The 21852-nt window shown below is 33.4% G+C and overlaps 1 protein-coding gene across 3 annotated transcripts in view; it reads right to left on the reverse strand.

The window, feature by feature from the left end:
- The window catches only part of CADM2 (cell adhesion molecule 2), a 1065284-nt gene that overhangs the window by 514654 nt on the left and 528778 nt on the right, over window positions 1-21852 (reverse strand). The gene's annotated exons all lie outside the window — the stretch shown is intronic.

A 21852-nucleotide genomic window follows, 5' to 3' on the forward strand; every position in this document is an offset into this window, starting at 1 on the left:
TTATGGAGATCTCATCATAAAGTGTGTAGATGCCTGAACAATGCGTTATACACCTGAAGAGCTAAAGTAGATAACATTGAATTTCAACTATAACTAAATATATAGGTATATATAGTCACAGGATGTGGAGTACAACATAGGGAAGATAGTCATTGGTATTGTAACAGCTGTATAAGATGTCAGAGGGGTAGTAGCTTGGGGGGTGGGTCATCACTTTAAGAGGGGTTTAAAGGTCTAACTATTACATTTGTATACCTGGAACTAATTTAAATAAATAAATAAATAATAAGATGTCCTTCCACCTTCACCCCCAAAATAGTAGCAAACAGCTCACTGGTGACCACCAAGTTGCTAGAGCCCCAATTCATTATTCTGACAATTGATAAACAAAGACAAGTCTGACGAATGTATCTTGCTTTTCCTTTTCAAACTGTATTGCAGGATAACTGATGATGGAAAAGTCATCCATATAAAATAATCCCTAGTAATAAATGCAGAAATAATGATGGGATTAGAAAATGGTCCATTTTGCCACTCCTAGGTAAGATCACCAGTAGGTGCAAAACCTGTAAGTGAAAGGTAGATGGGGAACTTTATAAAAAAAAAAAAAAAAAGGTATCCCTGAAAAGGCCAATCTTGAACACAAACGTCAATTAAAAAAACTAAAAAGCTATTTAGCTATTTATGTGTTAATCAAGCCAATTATCATGATTTATTATACTTTCTTTTTTATTGGACTTTTAGTGTTCCTTTTGAATTCCCCTTTCCTAATGAATACATGATATGTGTTAACCTTTGTCACATTTGAATATTCTTCATTTAAACAATCCTCTCTTCAACTTTTCTCATAGTCTTATTTTTTTGTCAAATTAATGTATCCCTTCTATCAGTTACTCTTAAACACAAAATGTCTTCGCTCATTTTCTGTATTTTGCTTTCTAAAAACTCCAGGACTTCCTACTGGTTTGTGGCTCCTCCATCACTATATTTCTTCTCCTGTGCCTCAATTTCCAGTGGCATTGCTGGGACAAACAAAATAGTCTGTAAGATTCACTCTCTTTAATAAACCATCCAGTTATGCCATGAGGACACATGAGGACACAAGTCCACGGATTTAAAATGTAATTTCTTCTATACACAGTACTAGCGTGATAGACAACTGACCCTACAGGGTTACTCTGTTCAAGGGTTGCTTTTCCCACCTAGCTGTGCCAATTTCCCTTCTGTGGCTTCCAGGAATAAATTCTTGCCTGCAGTGTCATGCTGTACATTTCCCCTTTCTCTAAAGCAGAGAGTCAATGGACAGAAGGAATGGAAGCTGCCTTGAAAAGAGGAAATATGGCATCTTACTAGGAAGACACAAAGCACCAAGTATCACAGGGGTAGACAACATAATTATCCTTATTATCCACTATGACCAGAGACAATGACAAGAGGAAACAAACTCCTTCAAAGGGGATGGCATCATGTTAGAAACAAGGAATTGCCACAAAAGATACTTGCAAAGTGATGTTTTATTTATATTGTATATCACACTTGCAAACAGAAATTGCCTAATTCACAAACTACTGAAACCAAATAGAATACAGAATCAACATTCTCAGTTGTCTACTTTAGATGGACAATTTTATTATAGAGTATGTTACTTAGGGCCCATGGAGGGATTGGTAGCAGAGAGTTCCAAAACTCCAACATATCCACTAGTCATGTATGCATAAAGTGAATCCTGTCATATCTGTCTCCTGATTAGGAGAAATTTAATGCTTCAGCTCCTAGTAATATTTGTTGTTTTGTTATAACTGGTGTGTAGATTGAATGGCAGGTGACATTTCATAAGATTTAAATAAGGTAAGAAATTAATCAAATTAACATACTGCTTTTCTAAACTATAATGAGTCATTTGCATATAAAGTGTGATCCAGTCTGCAAATACAAAATGAACTGCAAATTACTGAAGAACATGGTGAACTGCATTTGTTACATATTATAAAACAGACAGGAAGAAAGAGGCTTGTAAATATTCCCAGCTCCAAACTGATTTATGATACATTTTGTGGCTGTAATGGTAAGCTTAGCTGCTATAATACCCAGCATTCCCTGTATCTAGAGAATTTATAACTTCAATTTGACATAAACAACAAAAGTAGCCATCCCTTGCTATCATTTTCCTACCCGGATCTGAAAAAGCACTTAAAGCTATCACTCTGCCGGGAGAGCTCAAGATAGGAGAAGAAAGGGACCTTGAAACATATTTACGTAAAACATAAATTACATAAAAATTAAAAGAATGGAAAGCAAAAGTCAAGAGCTACTCATTCTTACAGCCCTTAAAAATGTACTTTGGACAATGGTCTACATAAGAATTCAGCAGACATCTTTTGCAGAGGACCAGACAGTAAATATTTTAGGCTTTCTGGGAGATATTGTTATCTGTCAAATGACTCTTCAAGACTGCTTTTGCAGAGTGAAGCAATCACACCTAACACTTAAACAAATGGGCATGGCTGTGCTCCCATTAAACTTATTCACAGTAACGGGCAGTGGGCCTGTTACAGCCTGTAACGGGCTATAACAGCCTAACAGGCTGTAATTTACTGACACCTGGTCTAGAAGTGTGCTGTCCCTATAGCACTTTCTTTGATGATGGAAATAATCTCTATCTACCAGTGGCTATTGAGGACTTGAAATATGGCTACCATAACGGAAAAACTGCATTTTTAATCTTTTTTAGTTTAGTTAATTTAAATTCAAATTGAAAGAGCTACCGGTGGCCAGTGACTACTGCATTGAAGAGTACAGACATACATCGTCCTACGGAACAGTAACAATTGGATAACAAGAGCGAGGGCAGACATTAACATTCCAAGACAATAGATTTCTTTAAGAAATCAGATATCACAAATTCGACAAAAGCTGTGTAAACAGAAATAAATTCAGTATTTTCCTAAGTGGATGGCAAACATTTTCTTTAAGAATACAAAAAGGAAACTAACGTATGGTGTGCATCTGAGTAAATATACAGGTTTCAGACTTGCCAGGGTTGAACTCTAATATTTCAAGGAAGAATATTAGCTTTTTTGACAGTGACATTTCTAAAATGATACACTGAATATTTTACAACAGTAACAAGAGATTTGAAGAAAAGGATATTCCCATCCTATCTGTATAAATGTTTGTTCTTATTTTAGAATTTAAGGACTTATTCCAAATTAAATAAAAGTCAATGACCAGAATTTAAACTAACTTTCCAGCATCCAGATGGCCTCCATGGTGCGTGGCTTCTGATCTGGCTAAAGATCAAACTCACCTTCTGCTTCTTGTTCTGTGTCTAAGCTGGCCCTTGATTATAGCTAATGACCCTTGGCTGTAATAATTCTTTAACATACGATTCGTCCTACTTCTGTCTGGATTCACAGGGCTTTATTTCTTTCAGGAGAAAAGCATTTGTAACAATCACCACAACTATTTAAATAAAAAAAAAGATGCTGGATATTTATTTATGTATTTATTTATTTATTTACTTATTTTTGGGAAATGATCATGATGTTTTGGTTTATGCCACTTGTCATTTGAATAAAATTCATATAAACCAAATTTTCATTTATGTTTAAATTTGATGAAATCCCAGAAAATCTATTCTGCTGTGATAATGGAGAAAATAAAATGAATTAGCATTGCTAACCGAGCCACCTAAAATTTGAATTGGGAGGCAATTAAGGAAGTAGAACTGATGTACATCTCACATATAAGATCTTGGAACTACGGCTAACTTACTGAACTACTGCTAAACTCAGCTCAAGGCTGAACCACAAGCATCCTGAGTCAATGACTTCTACACGGACATATGGACTTTACGGTATCCTCATCTTTGTGACCAGACCATCTGCAGTCTTCACCTTGAAAGTAACAAGTTCATTTCAACAACCAGTATCTTTCATTAAAATAATGAACCTAACCAGTCCCAGCTGACCTAGCCAATGTTCATTTACCTTGAGGACCTATATGAGAGCAGCCTTTGTGGTCTTGCCTTTATAAAACCTGCCTTTTTTTGTTCTTTTTGGAACACCATTCAGGATGTTACCTGAATCTGTGCCTCCCAAGTTGCAATCCTTTCCTTTAGTCAAAGAGGTGTGTGTGTGTGTGTGTGTGTGTGTCTGTGTGTCTGTGTCTGTGTGTGTGTGTGTGTGCGTTTGTGTGTGTGCATTTGTGTGTGTACCGAGGGTGCCAAAACAATGTATACACATTTTAAGAAAGGAAAAAACAATTAAAATTATGATACTCAGTATATACCAATAACAAAAGATAAATGAATACAAGTCACGTTTGACTTCTGCAATTACAAGAGGTGCTCAAAGTGGTTACTATCAGCATTTAGTCACTTCTGATTTTGGTTAACTGCTTGAGCAACATTGACCAAAGTTTCCAGTTGTATACATTTTTTTTTTTTGGCACCCCCAGTGCACATATATCATTCTTTATTGAAACCTCATTTTTTTTCTTTTTCTGTTAACAGCTGGAACCATATTTGTGATTCCTCAGAAATATTTTAAAACTTGCTTTTCAGTTATGTGTCAAGGTTAGGCATTTTTAAGTATGTAAATAAATTAGTCATTTAAATTGTAAGTCAAGCTCACCTACTGTGCTATAGATTATGGCATATGAAAACATTACCTCGGTTCCCATTTGGTCATCACAGAACTGGAAATATATGGTTTCCTTATAAAAACAACTATGTACACCAAGTTGCCTAGTGACTCATTCAGAATGGCCAACACGCATAGAATCAGCTACCTTGACATTTTTTTTTTAAAGTGTATAACATTGCTTGGAGAGACAATGACACTGAGAGTCTTCAGCCATTTGCCACCAAACACTCATGCTTCTCTTCTTAAAATTGTAAAGCAATCCTAACATGGGTAAAGATTTATGAACTTGAGTAATTGGAGCAGAGTGGAGTTAACTAAAGGAGGACTGCAGCTCAAAAATAGTGATTTACCCTGCTAGGGAATTAAAGATACTTAAAATGCTAATGGTCTATGATGACACTTATGAATTTAAAGAAAGAGCAAAACATGAAAATCTTGCCCTGGGGACAAGGATGGCACATGTATACCTATAAAGCTAGCACTTGTCTCAATTTCATAAATTTCAAGCCAATGGTAACAAATATTTTTCATTATTACAGTTTGAGCACGGAAAATACCACCTGTAGTTTCTTTAGTATTAGAATCTAAACACTGCCTACACTGCTCCCTATTTTTATTTTTGCCATTTATAAAATATTCAAATCTAAACAAGTATCATTTATAAAGCAATATATTAGGTTGGTGCAAAAGTAATTGCACTTTAAAAGGTTAAATATAATTGCAGAAACCGCAATTACTTTTGCATCAACCTACTAGTAATAATCACAATTGGAGGGTTGGCTTTATAGAGAATGCCTACTTTATTTCATTTCATATCCTTTTCTCTGACTTATCTACCTTATTTTCTTTCTTAATAGATTATGGACATATCTTTAGATTTGAGGTAAGAAAAAAAATCTTCTTCATCAGTATTTTCCTAGCTATCTTTACTGGATGTATCATTTTGAGAGGAGGAGATAGGAAAACAGACCAGACAAGCCAGAGTTAAAAATAAACACAGTAGGAAGAATGGTGAACATACTCCTGCAACTATTAAAACAGTTACTTAAAACCATACCTCTGAGTAAAATTTGACACTAACATACATTATTTTACAATCCCTTAATCTTGTTTCTTTATGCGTTTACACTTACTTCTCAAGTAGTATATTATCCTCAAACCACAAAAGAACTGAAATCTCAAAATAGCTTATCAGAGTTAAAACTGCAAAAAAATCACGCTGCTTAAAACAAAAACAACCGCAATAACCCAAAGAAGTCTCTTTATATCTTCTTGGTTCTCATCTGCACCGGTGACTGAAAACTATTCTGATCATTCTCCAACTTACTGAAATTAAGAAATCGACACCATATTTAGTCATGAGCGTGGAGGAAAAAAAAAAAAGTGTCAAAATAATGACCTCAGAAGAAAACTAAGGAGTTGTTCTTACAAGGCAATGTGCTTTCAGTGGAAGGATGTCCAGTGAATAGATTTCACACGTAAAAATCAAGACTATGTCTCTAAGGAAAGAGAAGATCACCAACACATACTGAGCCCAACGGTTTATACATTTAATTCTCGAAATGTTCTGATGAAAAGGATATTTCTATACCCATGTTAGTGATGAGGGATCCAAGTTTCTGAATATTGGGGAACCCTCCTGAGGTCACACAATAATGTCTTTTTCTTTTTTTCCCCACATATACCGATTTAATTATGAAACCCACATAACTTTAATTTCTAAGACAGTATCTATTTTTTATTCATGTATCTCCTTAATAATTATTTTTGAGATGCCTTCTATGCATAAGACTCTGCCTGATGCTAGATTGTGATGGTAATCAAGAAAGATGTGGCTCCTGGTCCACAGAGTTTACCAGGTGGGAAAAAGTCATTACACAAATAAATGCAAACATGTAATTGCATGTTTTGATAACTACTCTGAGACAGAAAAGCAGGGAACTAACAGAAAGAATAAGAGGAGATTTAATGTATAAGGTGCTGGAATTCAGAGAAGGCATCCCTAGGAAGTAACATTGGAACAGGCACTTGAAGATGAATTAAGCAACAGGAGAGTGAGCATGAATATGTCAAGTAGGGGAACAATGCCATGTAACTCCATTCCCTGAGGTGGGAAGTACCTTCCCAGAGCTGAGGGAAAGTCAGTGTGGAGAGGAGCAGTGAATGACTGGGGGCTGCAGGATAGCAGCAACAGGCCATGGGCACCAAGGGAAAATGCTTTCATTTTATTAAATAGGCAATCATTGTAGAGCTTGAAACAGAAAAGAAACATGATTGTTATGGACAGTTTGTCCCCACCCCCAAATTAATGTGTGAATTCCTACCTCCCAATGTGATCATATTTGGAGGTGGGACATTTGGGAGGTAATTAGGTTTAGATGAAGACATGAGGGTGGGGCCCCATGATGGGATTAGTGTCATTATAAAGGAAAAATCCAGAGCTCACTCTCTCTGCCATGTGAGGACACAGCAAGATGTCTGCAAGCCAGGAAGAGTGCTCTTATCAGGGAACCAAATCAGCTGGGATTTTGATCTTGGATTTCCCAGCCTCCCAAACTTCATGAAACAAACCCCTGCTGTTCAAGTCACCGGACTATATTTTGTTATACCAGCCCAAGCTAAGACAATGATCTACCCCATCACTTATGTTTCTAAATAACCTTCATGGCAATTAGAATTTAGCACTAAGTGAATAGCATACTAAAAGAGCAACAACGTCTCACATTGTACTGAAGTTGAAGTAAGTCACTCACTGAATGAATCAATTAATGTAAGGCAAATCAGGCAACTCTCTTTGCTCTAGCACAAAAAGCATAGTGTATGAATCCCAGCAGCACCATATCTACTGCTTACCTACTTCATCAAGCTTGGGAAGACCCTAGAAGCATACAGTTGTCCACTACCAGCAGAAATTGTAGGTGTATTTAGAAAATGTCCAGTCAATAACTGCCAAATACCTTTGCATTAAGCTAGTTAAGAAGTGGGACTCAATCAGAAATTTCAAATTTGGAACTAAAATTTTATTTCTTTATTTCTGTAACCAGAGAAGACTGGGCTTGATATTCAATACCAACTCTTACTTTATATCTGTCCTTGAACAAGCGATTTCATTTTTTTGAACTTTAATAACTTAATTTGTCAAATGGTGCAGGAATACTTCTTGACTAGTGGTTGGATGATTACATAAAGTAATACATGTAAAGTTTTGCAATGCTTAACATTTTATTTAATAAATAACTATTTCCCTGGTATGGTTGTCTTTCTGTTAAAAAGTGGAAAGATTTTGAAAGTAAATATCATTTATAATCATGGCTAAAAGAAAGGCATTTTGGTTTTTGTTTGTTTGTTTGTTGCATTGTTTTGTTTTCCCTGAGAGAAAACTTTTTAATAAGTAAATAAATAACATTAGTAGGGATGCTCTAGATTTAGCCTCAGGGTGGGAAACATACATAATATAGAGTCTCTAAAATCACTATTTTATTTCTGGCATGCTTTCGCCTACATTAATTCTTACTTTTACTACAATAGCAGTAATAATCATTGCAATAGTAATAGTAGCATCAGCTGTAGCAGTAGTCACAGCTAATATATATGCATTATAACATATATCTGGCACTCTTCTAAGCATAACACTCACAGATAAGTAAGTCCATTAAATCTCTCCCATTTTGAAAGTTGAAACACAGCGAAGTTAAGCAATGTGTTGAATACCACAGTTACTTATTAGAAAAGCTGGGCTCTGAACCCAGGAAACTTACTCTAGATTCTGAGCTCTTAACCACTAAGCTCTACAGAGAAAGAAAAACTTTACATGTGTGTGTGTGGGGGGGGTATGCCGATGTTTCCCACTGTTGGTCTAGACCAGGGGTGTCCAAACTGTGGCCCACGGGCCAACTGCGGCCCGCAATCCATTGTTAATTGGCCGTCAGCAAATTCCAAAAATATATTTAGTTTACTTAAATAAACCAGGTGAGGCAATACGCACTTCACCTCGAGTGAGTGGCCCAGCTGTTTGTGTATTTTACCACATATGGCCCTTGGTGAAAACCGTTGAAAAAAGTTTGGATACCCCTGGTCTAGACCTAAGCTATACCAGGGTTTTCTTCTCAAAAATGGCAAGGACAAATACGGCAGCAAACTGATGTGTGACACTTAGGGTGCCTGTGATAATGACAACAGGAAGGTGATAGCAGTGGGCACTGAGGAGAGAAACATGAAAAAAGTAACAAGACAGATGCCTGAGAGTTTGGCCAGTGGAAAAAATGTGTAAACCTGAAAGGTGACACAAAGGTCAAGTTCTGTTCTTGCGAGATTGTGACAAAAGTGGCACGTGTCTGTAAGTGCAGATAGGAGACACAGGATCAGACTAAGAAATACTCTTAAAGATCACATACAAGAAATGCAACATTAAACCATTTTACGAAGGAATATTTGACAGAAGGGGGGGATCAACTCAAAATAAACTAAAAGAAAATGCCACACTGAAAGAGCATAAAATACTAGTATTAGGAGAAAAAAATGTAATCCTCACTATGATGATTCGGAGCACTGCTAATGTAAAACATTTTAAAATACCACCATAAAATAGTAGCATGTGATTTTATGAGTGGTTATGACATTTGCCAGACTACGAAACGCTGCTTTTTTGACATTGTCAATTTGTAGTTTGTGTGACAGAAATTTGTTATATCACAAAGACTAACCAAATCATGCTGAATCATAAACTATAACAAGTGGTAGCTATCTTCTCATAGGTTGCATTTTGATATTATTCTAAGCCTTAACAAAGAGTCCTCTGAGATGGCAAAGGACAAAAACAATATTTAAAGCGAAACAGTAACAGTTTACCATATTAATTTTGTATATATTAAGTGCACTTCCTGAAAAAAAAAATTTTGAATATTTATTATGATGTAGAGTTTATGGAAGTAGTAGTACATAATTATAGATTCCATAGAATTTTATATATATTTACTGCATAAAATACCAAGCACTAGCATAGAGTGTTTGAAAACCCTGGCATTAGATTCATGTCTCTAAAACTAAAAGATTCATAGAAATTATTTTATGAAAGGGAGGCTTAAACTCTGCAGAAAGAGGTGAAAACAAAGTGTGGATCAAAACTGAACTGGGTGCAAATCCTATAGAAAATGCTTACTCATTTTTGACATTCATCCATGATTATTTTATGGGGATTCCACTTATTTAGCTATTAAAATGATAGCACAGTAGTTTAGTTTATTTTTACAGAGTTTTGAGATGGTAAATTATAACACATTCTGGTGACTTTCTCATATCAGGAATTCAAGTTTACGCAAGTTGATATGAAATCAAGCCCATTTTAATGGAGCATAAAGCAAGCATTTTAGAGCGTCTATTATGAGCTACATAGTGTGCTTGGTGTTTTGGTCTTTAATATAATCTTGTAAACTTGTAATTATTAATTCAGGTTTTCGTATGAGAAAAATGAGTCTCAAATAGGTTACACCATTTGTTCAGTCACAGAACTGCATTCCTGAATCCAGGTCGTCTGACATCAATCCCTGGCTTCTTTCTCTTATATTTCATTACTACATAGCATTAAATTTATATTCTCTTTTGTTTTAAATATAATTCCCTAATTCCTACTACAAGGAAGCCAGGGATTTGAGGAGCTAAAGCATGTGTGTGTGTGTGTGTGTGTGTGTGTGTGTGTGTGTGTGTGTGTGTGTGTGTGAGAGAGAGAGAGAGAGACAGAGCGAGACAGAGAGAGAAAGACAGAGAGAAAGAAAGAGAAGAGAGCTACCTATGAGGTTTCAAACTTCCTGCTAGAACACTGCAAAGAACCACTATTCACATGGAGAACTAATCTACTCTTAATTTATTATAGATGGTCAAAATATAATAACAAGGACCAGATTTACCTTCCCACTGAAACAAACAAAATGCATGATGTAGGAGTTTGCAAACCAATGTTTATCAGATGCTGGATAAAAGACAGTGAGTCTGACAGATGGAAAACAAACGAGGTGAGTCCTTAAAATACCCCAGTTTCCTGTACTAAGACAATTTCTGTGTTTTACTGCTGAGGTAGCAAACTCAGAAAGAGCCTGGCTGGTGCCCAAGGTGGTCATAGTTCTCAAAACAGAGTGCTGAAGAGAAGAGATAATTGAGTTTTTTAACAAAAGCAATAACAATAGAGTGTGAGGTTTTAAATATGTAAAAGTACAATGTGTGGGGAGACCAAAAAGGCTGGGAGAGGAGAAGTAGAAGTATACAATTTTAAGGTTCTTTTTCTCCAGGTGAAGTGCATTAATATCAGTTGGAAGTACAGTGTGATAACTTAAAAATGTAAACTATAAACCCTACAGCAATTACTAAAATAATTTAAAAAGAAATACTGATAATAAGCCAAAAACAAGGATAAATGGAGTCACAAAAATATTCAATCCTAAAGAAGTATAAAAGGAAAATGGAAACAAATTAAAATAATAGAAAACAATTAAAGAGATGATAAACTTAAAACTAACCAAATTAATGATCACATTGAATAAGAATGATTAAAAGGTAAAAATTGCCCCCAATTAAAAAAAACACACAAAGATTGTCATATTGAGGGGAAAAAAGCAAAACCTAACTATATGCTACCTAGAGGAACCACATACTTCAAATAAAAAAAGATACACATAGTATAAAAGTAAAAGTATGCAATAAGACATAGCACACTAACACTAATTTAAAAAAAGTTGGAAACTGCCACAGCCAATAGAAACCTAGAGTCCTGATGACTAAATGTAAGGTGGTATCCTAGATGGGAGGCTGAAATGAAGAAAGTAAGGACTTGAGTTAATAATCTTCTATCATTATTGGGAATTAATTGTAAGAAATACACCATGTTAATGCTAAATGTCAATAAAAGGAGAAACTGGAAATAGGGTCAATGGAGACTCTCTGTACTTTTATTTTAAATAGTTTGTTTAAAAAAGAAATTCACATAAATTGACTATATTAACATTAGACAAAGTAGATTTCAGACAAAGAATATAATCAGGAATGAGGAATGCCATTTATTGGTGATTAAGGTGTCAGTTCATCAGGATAATATAAAAGTATTTTACTTTTATGCTGATAACAGCATAAATTCAAACACATTAAAAAAAAATGACACGCCTGCAAAGAGAAACAAACAAATCCACAATTGTAGTCTGAGATTTCAAAACCCCTGCTAAAGATTGAATGTTTCAATCCCCCCAAATACATATGTTCAAATTCTAACCCCCAATGTGATGGTGTTAGGAAGTGGGACATCTGGGAGGTGATTAAGTCTTGAGGGTGGAGACATCATGAGTGGAATTAGCACCCTTTTAAAGATACCTCAGAGAGCTACCTTACCTCTCTACCAATTGAGAACACAGCATAAAGATAGCCCTGTATGAAACAGGTTCTCACCAGACACTGAATCTGTTGGCAACTTGATGTTAGATTTCCCAGCACCAGAACTGTGAAAAATACATTTATATTGCTTATAAGCTACCTAATCTGTAATATTCTGTTATAGCTTCCCAAACAGACTAAGAAAATCATTTTATCAGTAATTGATTGAACAATTATAATATCAATAAGGATACAGCAAATTTGAACATTTCTATCAACCTACTTAACCTAATTGACATGTTTAGAATATTGCACCCAACAACAGAAGGTTATATTCTCACGAAATAAACACAAAACATTTACCTAGATAGAACATATAATAGACCATACGAATCTTAATAAATTTAAAATGTTTCAAGTTATATAAAATGTATTCTTTGAACACATTAAAAAAACAAAACCAGAATTTTTTTTGATAATTCCCAAATATTAGAAACAAAGTAACACATCTAAACAACTCAGTGTCAATGACTATGTGAGATGTTGCTACAGCAGTACTTAGGAGGAAATGTATAGCAATAAATACCTATATTATAAAAGAAGATTGTTCTCAAATCAATGACATCAGGTTTCATCTGAAGGAACTAGAAAAAGAAGAGTAACTTACACACAAAGTAAAAAAGGAGAAAGGGAACAATAAAGACCAAAGTAGAAATTAATAAAATAAAAAAACTGAAAAATAAAAAAAAATAATTAAGCAACAAGTTCAATAAAATCAGTCAACTTCTGGTCAATATTATTTTGGAAGTGCTAACTCACAAAGAAAAGAAAAATCCAGTTTGATTAGAGGTAGAGTTTCACGGGGGTGATCTTCATAATGTTTGATGATTTCCTTATAGCCTAGATGTATATCTATACTTCGGCATTCATAAATGATAGCCTCCTCAAATTATATCTCTCCCCAATTTGTTAACAACACTTTAAATATATTTCTAATTTAACCAAACAATAAATAATTAGTTTTTCTTGCCAGGCTAAGGTGTACATATTTAACACTGCTCATTTTTCTGCTGATCTACGAACAGATCAACAAAACTCTATCTTACCTACTATATTTTTCTTCTCTGTGGTCATACCTTTCCCCATTACAGACCCAGGACCTTCCTATGCTCCAATGCTTTCTCTCCAACAAAAGAGAAAAATAAATCAGTTTTTATACAGTGACAGACACTCACTTCTATTGACATGTTATTTATTTTACTAAGGATATTTGCACAGAAGCTGGAGGAAAAAAATCAGATAAGCAAGCAATTAGATAGATATGTATTTGGAGGAGTATTTCTCCTTGCCAATGAAAACATCTGTGTGTGTGTGTGTGTACATACATAAATATTTCCAGTTACCATTTAATTTATATATATATATATAAAGTCCTTTACATAATTATATTTTCATGTTCAAATTGACCTGTGAGTTATATTTTATTAAAACCCATTTTAAAGATAAGGGAAGAGAGATAACTCATGCATCTTGCCTTACTGACTTCATTCACCGATGATGAATATATGAGTCAGATGTAGACATCCAACTCAAACTTCTTCTATGACACTGCTTTCCTTCCTCTACCTATTATTGATGTGAAATTAAAATATGTTTGGTCATTCATTGACTCATGGTATGTTGGAGGCTTTCTAATTCCAAGAGCTGTTTTATAAGAAATATATCAAGATGCATAGGAATCTGCCTTACCCCCATGCTGTTCTCAAGTAGTTTACAATTTGTATGGGACATAGGCACACAAATGAAAATTTAATCCAGCTGAGGTGTGGGGGTCTGGTCAGAGGAGGTGTTTGTGTATTGCTATTCTCTCAGGTTTCCTCGCCTTTCTGAAGTAAATGGGCTATAAATAATATTGTCCTATTTCCTGATAATATCTGGATTATAGTACTGAATACTTGTTGCTTGATTTCTTATAGTAAATCTTTAGGATTTAAGGCCTTACCTTAGCCTCTTTCTCTCGTCTCTTTCCCCGAGGATCCCTGATGCTGGGATCCAGAGACTACCACCACTGTGTCTCTGTTACTCCCTAATTCCTAATCCCTTGGATTTAAATTTTGACACTCGTCCTTCCTATCTTAAACATCAGAATATAGCAAGTGTGTTTGTCCATTGCTCCTACATTAGACAGCAAATTCAAAACTGTCTTGATTTCTTTGTGGAACATGACAGAAAAATAACAGAATGGAGTCCAATGGCAGTTAATAGAGAAGGTCTATAAACCTGTTTCTCTGGAACTGCACTTGTAGATTTAGTCAAGTGTAAAAAAATATAATTAATTGTTATGTAGGGTTTAAAAATGTCAATATTTGTTACAACACCATTTTGGCTACAATATTAAGATTTTGATAGTTATTTAATAGCGTGACATCTACACTATGAAAAAATGACAGAAAGTATCATTTGTTTTGTACGTGTTTTGTGGTATGGACAGCATGAAGCATTTCTGGAAATGTCACTTAGTTAATTTGTTTCAAATATAACTAAAAAAGAATATTAATTATCAGGAAAAATAGTTTTTGAAATATTTTCAGATTATCAAATTATTGTTATCTATAATAATATAAAACTAGGCAAGGTGAATGAGTGAATGTGTGTGTGTGAGAGAGAGAGTGCACGAGAGAGAGTGAAAAAGAGAACTAAAGAGACGAGAAACAGGCAGAGAGAGCATAAGATATTGATATACTGCCTGACACATAACCAAAAGTCAGTAAAATTTGAATGAATAAATAGAATGAAGTCAGAAGAGATTGTAGTAGAACGGAATAAATGGAAAATCTATGGAAGTGTAAAAGAGCAAAAAATTGTCTTTAACAAAAGAGGGATATTTCCCCCAAACCACAAGCATTCACTCAGAGCCGTATACAGATCATTTACTAACTGGCATACCCTGAACAGTGTTTTACTACTTCTCCTGGACCCTACCCCTGAGGGAGAGTTCACCTCCCAACCAGCATGAGAGGTTCAATGCAGTATTATTTTCAATTACTTGAGTATCACCACACGAGACTATAGAGAGTTTTCTTTGTCATTTCTTGCTCTTTTCCTGATTTTCTGAATGATCTTCCATAAATCTTTTAAACTCTCTGCCACAATTCCCTCACCTGTCAAATGTGAACAAATTCTATGAATTCACTGAATATGTAAATTAGCTAGTATTTTAAATTTTCTGCAGAAGATAGGTTATCTTAAATACCCATTGTGTTTTAAATAATAATTAAGAAGCTTCAAAAATCCATTTGCTTACTTTTGTTAATCATTAATTACTTTTCATTTTCAAAGTATTCAAAGGAATTACTTTCAGTGAAAGTCACATGCTTATTAACTTTAAAGCAAACATATTCTAAACAGTATTTTGTTTCAATAAACAAAGATACAGACATAAACAAGTGACCTACATCATCACACTTAAATGAAAATAACATTAATAAGCACATATCCATAAGTAGCTGATAACACTGAGTGTAAATCAAATGAGTATAGTTATCTAAGATTTAGGAAGTTTTCATATATGGATTTGTAGTTCTGGGGGAAAAAGTCTAATTCCTTAAAAAGAGGCCATTTATTATAGTCATTTTAGTTAAGTTATATAAAGATTTTCCCTAAAATTAAAAATAATAATAAAAATGTGTACCTGTGGTACATCCAAAATTAAGCAGAGAATACAAAAAAAAAAAAAAAAAAATCATGCAGAAACCTGTCCTAAAATACTGTTTTCTTTAAATTTCTGGATATTCATAAATTACATTTATTGGAGTGACAGTGATTAGAAAAAATATATAGGCTATTTTGAGGAAGCGTGAATTACCTTTTGCTTTATCTAGACAATTACTTTCATTTGCAGTATGCTAATGGAAACTGATTATATTAGGAAGAGCAGATCACTGAATAATTTTATGAGCTAGCATGGGAAATCAGATGGTATCTCATATACCTTGGTGGTGACTGTTAATCCTTTTAACAAGGTAAGTTATGTAGCACGATATCTTTAAAAAGAAAAAAAAAATTAAATAGCACTTATTCCCTCTGGTAGCTAGAAATACCCGACCCAACTTAATTATCAGATTTGAGCATATAAATCAACCATACCAAAAACTTTTCTGCAATGGACAATAATGCTATCCACCACTCAATCCACAACGATTTAGAAGTAAAATAAGTCATTAATTTTAAAAACCACATGCCTTTGCTACGTCCAAAATTTTCTAATTCAAATTTACCTAAAATCACTAACTGCTCATAAGTATCCAATAGAAGACGAATGTGTGCATGCATCCAAATGGCCAACTCCTCAAAATTATGATTCAAGTAGAAAACTGGGATTATTTGATGAACCTAACAAGATAATTGTAAGAATTTACTGACGCAAAGCAAATAAAGTTTCCATGTCATAGTATATGGCAGAGAGTAGGTATTTAAATTAGTTTCTTTCTTATTTGTCTGCTATGAAAATTCAAAATTTGCATTGTACATCTGAAGTAAAATGATTCATATATTTGAAAACATTCTTGCAAAAAACAAAATATTTTGGTAAATAAAAAATACAATGTGTTTCATTTACATTTGTGCTATTCATATATTAAACATAGAATACTATATATATATGATATATGTCAGTAAACCATATGTAATAATCTTTTATTCCTTTCTTTAAAAGTAGACTTTTGATGAAAGTCTTTAGAACTGTATCTATAGAAAATTTACAGATAATGTTGTTCACTCTTAGGTTTAACTGAACGAGTTAAAGTTTATATCTGTAACATCCTTTAATCATACACAGTATGTGTATCATGCATAAGAAATTAAAATGAATAAACACATGGATATTTCATATATTTCTCCAGGGACAAAAACATTGTTCGCAGATTTTAGGGCATATGATTAAGAATATTAATACTATTGTTGATAAAAATACATGGTCTATTTTGCAATAAATTTCACAATTTTTCCTCAGTGAAGTAGAGCCGTCTTTTGTTATGCAATCCCTTTGCAAATTCAGTGGGCATAAAACAAACAAAACAAACAAACAAACAAAAAACCTGCACAGCACTGCTTTCTCTAACTTCTCTTCATATATTTAAAATAGTATCAGTAACTTTGCCAAATTATGTAGTATTTTCTCCAAGTAGAAAATAAGGTAACTATGGGTTTACTTTAACTCTTTAATTTAATGTTGTTTCTGAATTTTAATCATCGACTTATAGTCCAAGCTCTCCATAGGACTTCCTGAAACATGTAGGAATGCTATGTCATGCTTATTAATATCTTAATGAAGCAGGCTAAAATAGCAACAAAAATAATACTGCTTGATTACACTAATGAAATATAAGTAATATAATATTGAATTTTTACAAAGAACATATGAAGTAGATATTATTCTAAGATAAAAAAAAAGAAACTAGCCAGAGATCTAGTTAGTGGAAGAGCCAGATTATGTATAATAAAAACACTAATCATCAGGTTTGTGGCAACCCTGCATTGAGAAAGTCTCTTGGCACTGTTTTTCCAATATCAATTGATCAAATTTGTGTCTGTCACATTTTGGTAATTCTCACATGCAGACCTCAAGTTTTGTTTTGTTTTGTTTTGTTTTATTTTGTTTCTTATTATATTTGCTATGGTGATCGGTGATCATTGAACTTCAATGTTACTATTGTAAAATTATTTGGGGTGCCACGAATCATGCCTATATAAAATGGTGAAATTGAAAAAAAAAAAAAAAACAACAAAAAACAAAACACTAATCATCAAAAACATTGATTGTCAAAAAAATACAATTGAGTAAATAATTAACTTATTATAGAATCAAGAACAAATTTTCTAAAGTAGTCAGTGAGATTATAAAAAATAAAATAAAATATTTACTACGAGGGGAATAACACATATTTATTTCTTAACCTGTATGTTTTCTAATGATCACCAGATATCTTTTATTACTATAGTTGACAATGCAAAGCAAATTTAAGGTGCTTATGCACAACCCCCACCACACACACCAGGATTTCCAATTAAGTTTGGATGTAGACTTGAATTCGCTTTTTAATAGAGCCACTACAATTCAATTTGAACTGAATGAGGAGATGAAGAGTGTCTAGTGTACCTAATCTAGACTATTGCCTAATATTGTTATACATGCATTCATAATATATTTACATTATGTTATATTTGATGAATATAGTAAAATTATTAATTGCCCTTAACTATGCTGAGAAATATATAAAACAACTTTCTAAGTTACAGCAAGTGGTAGGCAAAATTCTAAGACGGTTCCAGTAGTAGGCTGAAAAATGTCCCCAGATAATTCAGGTCCTAATTTGTGAAACCCATACAATTTACTTTACAAGAAAAAAAGGGTCTTTGCTTTTGTGATTAGAATGGATCTTGAGATGGAGAGTTTGTCTTGGATTATCTCTGCAGGATTTAAATGCCATGACAGTATCTTTCTGAGAGAGAGGCAGAGCAAGAGTTGATATGCAGAAAAGAGAAGGGAATGTGACACCCTCCACAGAGGCAGAGATTGGACTAACACAGCTACAAACCATGGAGCTACACAGCCATGGACTAACATGGAGCTACACAAACCATGGACTAACACAGCTACAAATGCCAGGAGCCACCACTAGTTGGAAAGGGCAAGGAACAGGTTCATACCTATAATCTCCAAAGGAAACATGACCCTCCTGAAACTGATTTGGGTCCAAAGTGATACTAATTTCAGATTCTGATCTCCAGAACTGTGGCAGAATCATTTTTTGTTAGTTTAAGCCAACAAGTTTGTGGTAATTTGTTAGAGCAGTCATAGGAAACTGATAAAGTTTTTTGATACCTGGAAGTAAGATGTGCTGCAACAAATATCAAGAAAATGTCAAAATGACTTTGAATTTAGATAATGAATAGAGGCTGAAAGAACTTTAAAGCACTTGATAGAAAAAGTCGAGACTATGTTGAACAGAATGTCAGCTAGGAATATGGATGTTAAAGATGCTTTTGTTGAGGGCTCAGAAATGAAGAACATGTTATCAGAAACTAAAGAAAGTTTGATTCTTATAATATAGAAAACTTAACTGAATTGCGTGTTAGAATTATGCACTTGTCTTTCAAAATAATTAAGGAGGAATAAAAATGGACATTGAATTCACCTACTGGCATCCCTTCTTCCAAGATAAATAACTTGATTCAGTAGTTGAATCAAAGCTTACGTAACAAATGAGAAATTATATTTGGCTCAGTGTTATAATTCTGCCCACAGTTTGAAAATGGGGTACATGCAATATATAAGCTGTTTTCTAAATAATTTATCATTTATTATTCTAGTTGTCATTAAATACTTTTATTAAATAAATAGAAAAGTGCTTGGAAATATTCATTGATATTATTTGTATGACTGCCGCTAGAAGAGCAAACCAAAAGTCTAAAAAATTGGACTTTAGAGTCAAGCATAGGTAGTCTTGGTTGTGAGGTTATTAAAATCATGACAATGATATAATTCTACTTATACCGACAGCCAAAAATTCCTAATGTAAAATGAATTAATAATTTAGTTGGGAACACAGAGGGTATGCTTTTCAGCTGAGATTGAACATGTGGATTAGAGTCCCATTGATAACGGCACATGAAGTAGAAATTATTCATATTAGTCTTTTGTTTTTGTATTGTTAATGGAGAAGCATGTAAGTTGAGAAAATAGTTATTATTTTAGCATAGTTTCAATATACGAATCTTACAATAGCTTCAATTTTTAAAAATATTTTAATAGTCTGTGTTTAAAATAACAAAATAGATTCATTAGAAATAGCTCTGAAACTCTAAATATTAATGCTAGCCACATATAGTAGTAACATCAAGAATATTATGGGAAGCATTTCTTAAATTGATTTGTGTAGAAAAAGGAGTAAAATTCATATTCAAATGTGAATACTAAAAACAAAAAAAACTAACCATCATATCATCATCATTTTTTTTTTCTTGAGCTAACAGACTAAGTGATTTATAATGCTTATGATCTTATAGGAGAATTCTATGAACATTCTTTTGGATTAGAACAGCCAGAGTAGTCTAACTGCATATATACTAACATGTAGTTAGAGAATTATACATGAGTAATGATGACAAAGCATTCAAAAGAATAATAGAAGACAAGCATTCTGCATTATAATTTAGAAAAATGAAGGAAGAAGGATGGATTTAGGCAAAATATATGCTGTAAATGGTGTTGAATAAATAATTTTCATTTAATTTATTCATTTACCTTTCATGTACTTATGCAGTTGCCCATGTCATATTATTAAAAAATAGTAGTTGAAAGGTACAGTTCTGGAAGTATGATTTTTAAAATAAAGTATCTTTGTCCATTTAGAAGTTATTTGTCCCAATTGGACCATTTCTTTTTATAAACAAAAGATCTTCTATACATCTCTTTTTATAAATAGAGACCTCAGATGTTTATCTTTTGTTCTCTAATTATATTGTGACATTTTGAGAACAGATTTCATGCTGTGTCCCTTGTATATCTCAAAAACCTGGCACAGGTTCTGGATGAAAAAAAAAAAAGGCTAACTAAATAATTACTGCTTATTAAGAAAACTAATATATGATACTAATGATTACATTTCTAAAGTATCTCGGAATGTAAAAGACTATGATATTGGACAATTATTTTCAAAATAATTCTTTTTCATCTATCTACCCAAATACCTATCTTTTCTTACCTCATTTAAGGAGTTTAAGAAACATCATTTTTAATGAATAATTTGTGAAATTCCATTATATTTATATTGTATGAAATCTGGCATGCAGGTCAATATAGAGCTTTTCCCCATGTTATATTAGGTTGGTGCAAATGTAATTGTGGTTTGAGAGGTTAAAGATTATTGCAAAAACTGAAATTACTTTTGCACCAACCTAATAAAATAATCTAACGAATATATCAACAACAGCAGCCAAAGTGTTCATAAGTTCCAATGAGCCACGCACTATGCTAGGTAAAGGGGGGGTCACAAAGGGACACGGGACATAGGATTTCCACTCGGAAAACATCCAATATCATGGGTCAAATTTGACTACCAATTGCTTATTTACATGATAGCTTCAAACATGTGAGGACTGTGGCCCTGAAAACAGGATGATTGTGAAAATTACTAAAATTTTCCTACGAATGCATATCCACTGCCCATTTAAAACTTTAAAATAATTAATCATTACTTATCACACTTAAATTTGGTTTCCTTTCTATAATGATGATAAGTTTATGCTGTTTAAAAATTAAAGCTTCTACCATTTTCTAATTACAACACTGAAAGCTACATTGCCTTATTTTATTTTTAGAATAAGGAAATATGCATTGTCAGTGCCTCAAAACATCCTAGTAATAAGGAGCATATTTAAATAACAATACATTTAACTTTAAGGATGGGATGGCATATCCAACCAATGCCAAAGAAACTCTTAGGTAGAAAAAGAAAATCCAAAAGGTAATATTTATTACATTGTCATAACTTTTGCTTCCATATGCAAAAGGACAGTACATCTTTGAATGACCTTCATAAAAAAGGAATGTATGCTCCTCTTTCAGTGAATGTGATTAATAAAAGAATGTAAAGATGTACTTTATCATATTAAATTATAATAACTATATCTATGTTGTATGAAACCCCTGAGAACTTCAGTAGAAAAGTAAAATTACTGCTTACCAAAATAGGAAAGAATAAAATGACGAAGAAACAGAAGTTAATTTCAAGCTTCAAAGAAGATATTTTAGGTAATGAAGGTTAAAATAAAAGTGAGACTATAAAAGCAA

This window comes from Rhinolophus sinicus, linkage group LG01 (genome assembly GCF_036562045.2).
Source record: "Rhinolophus sinicus isolate RSC01 linkage group LG01, ASM3656204v1, whole genome shotgun sequence".
NCBI classification, from domain to species: Eukaryota; Metazoa; Chordata; class Mammalia; order Chiroptera; family Rhinolophidae; genus Rhinolophus; species Rhinolophus sinicus.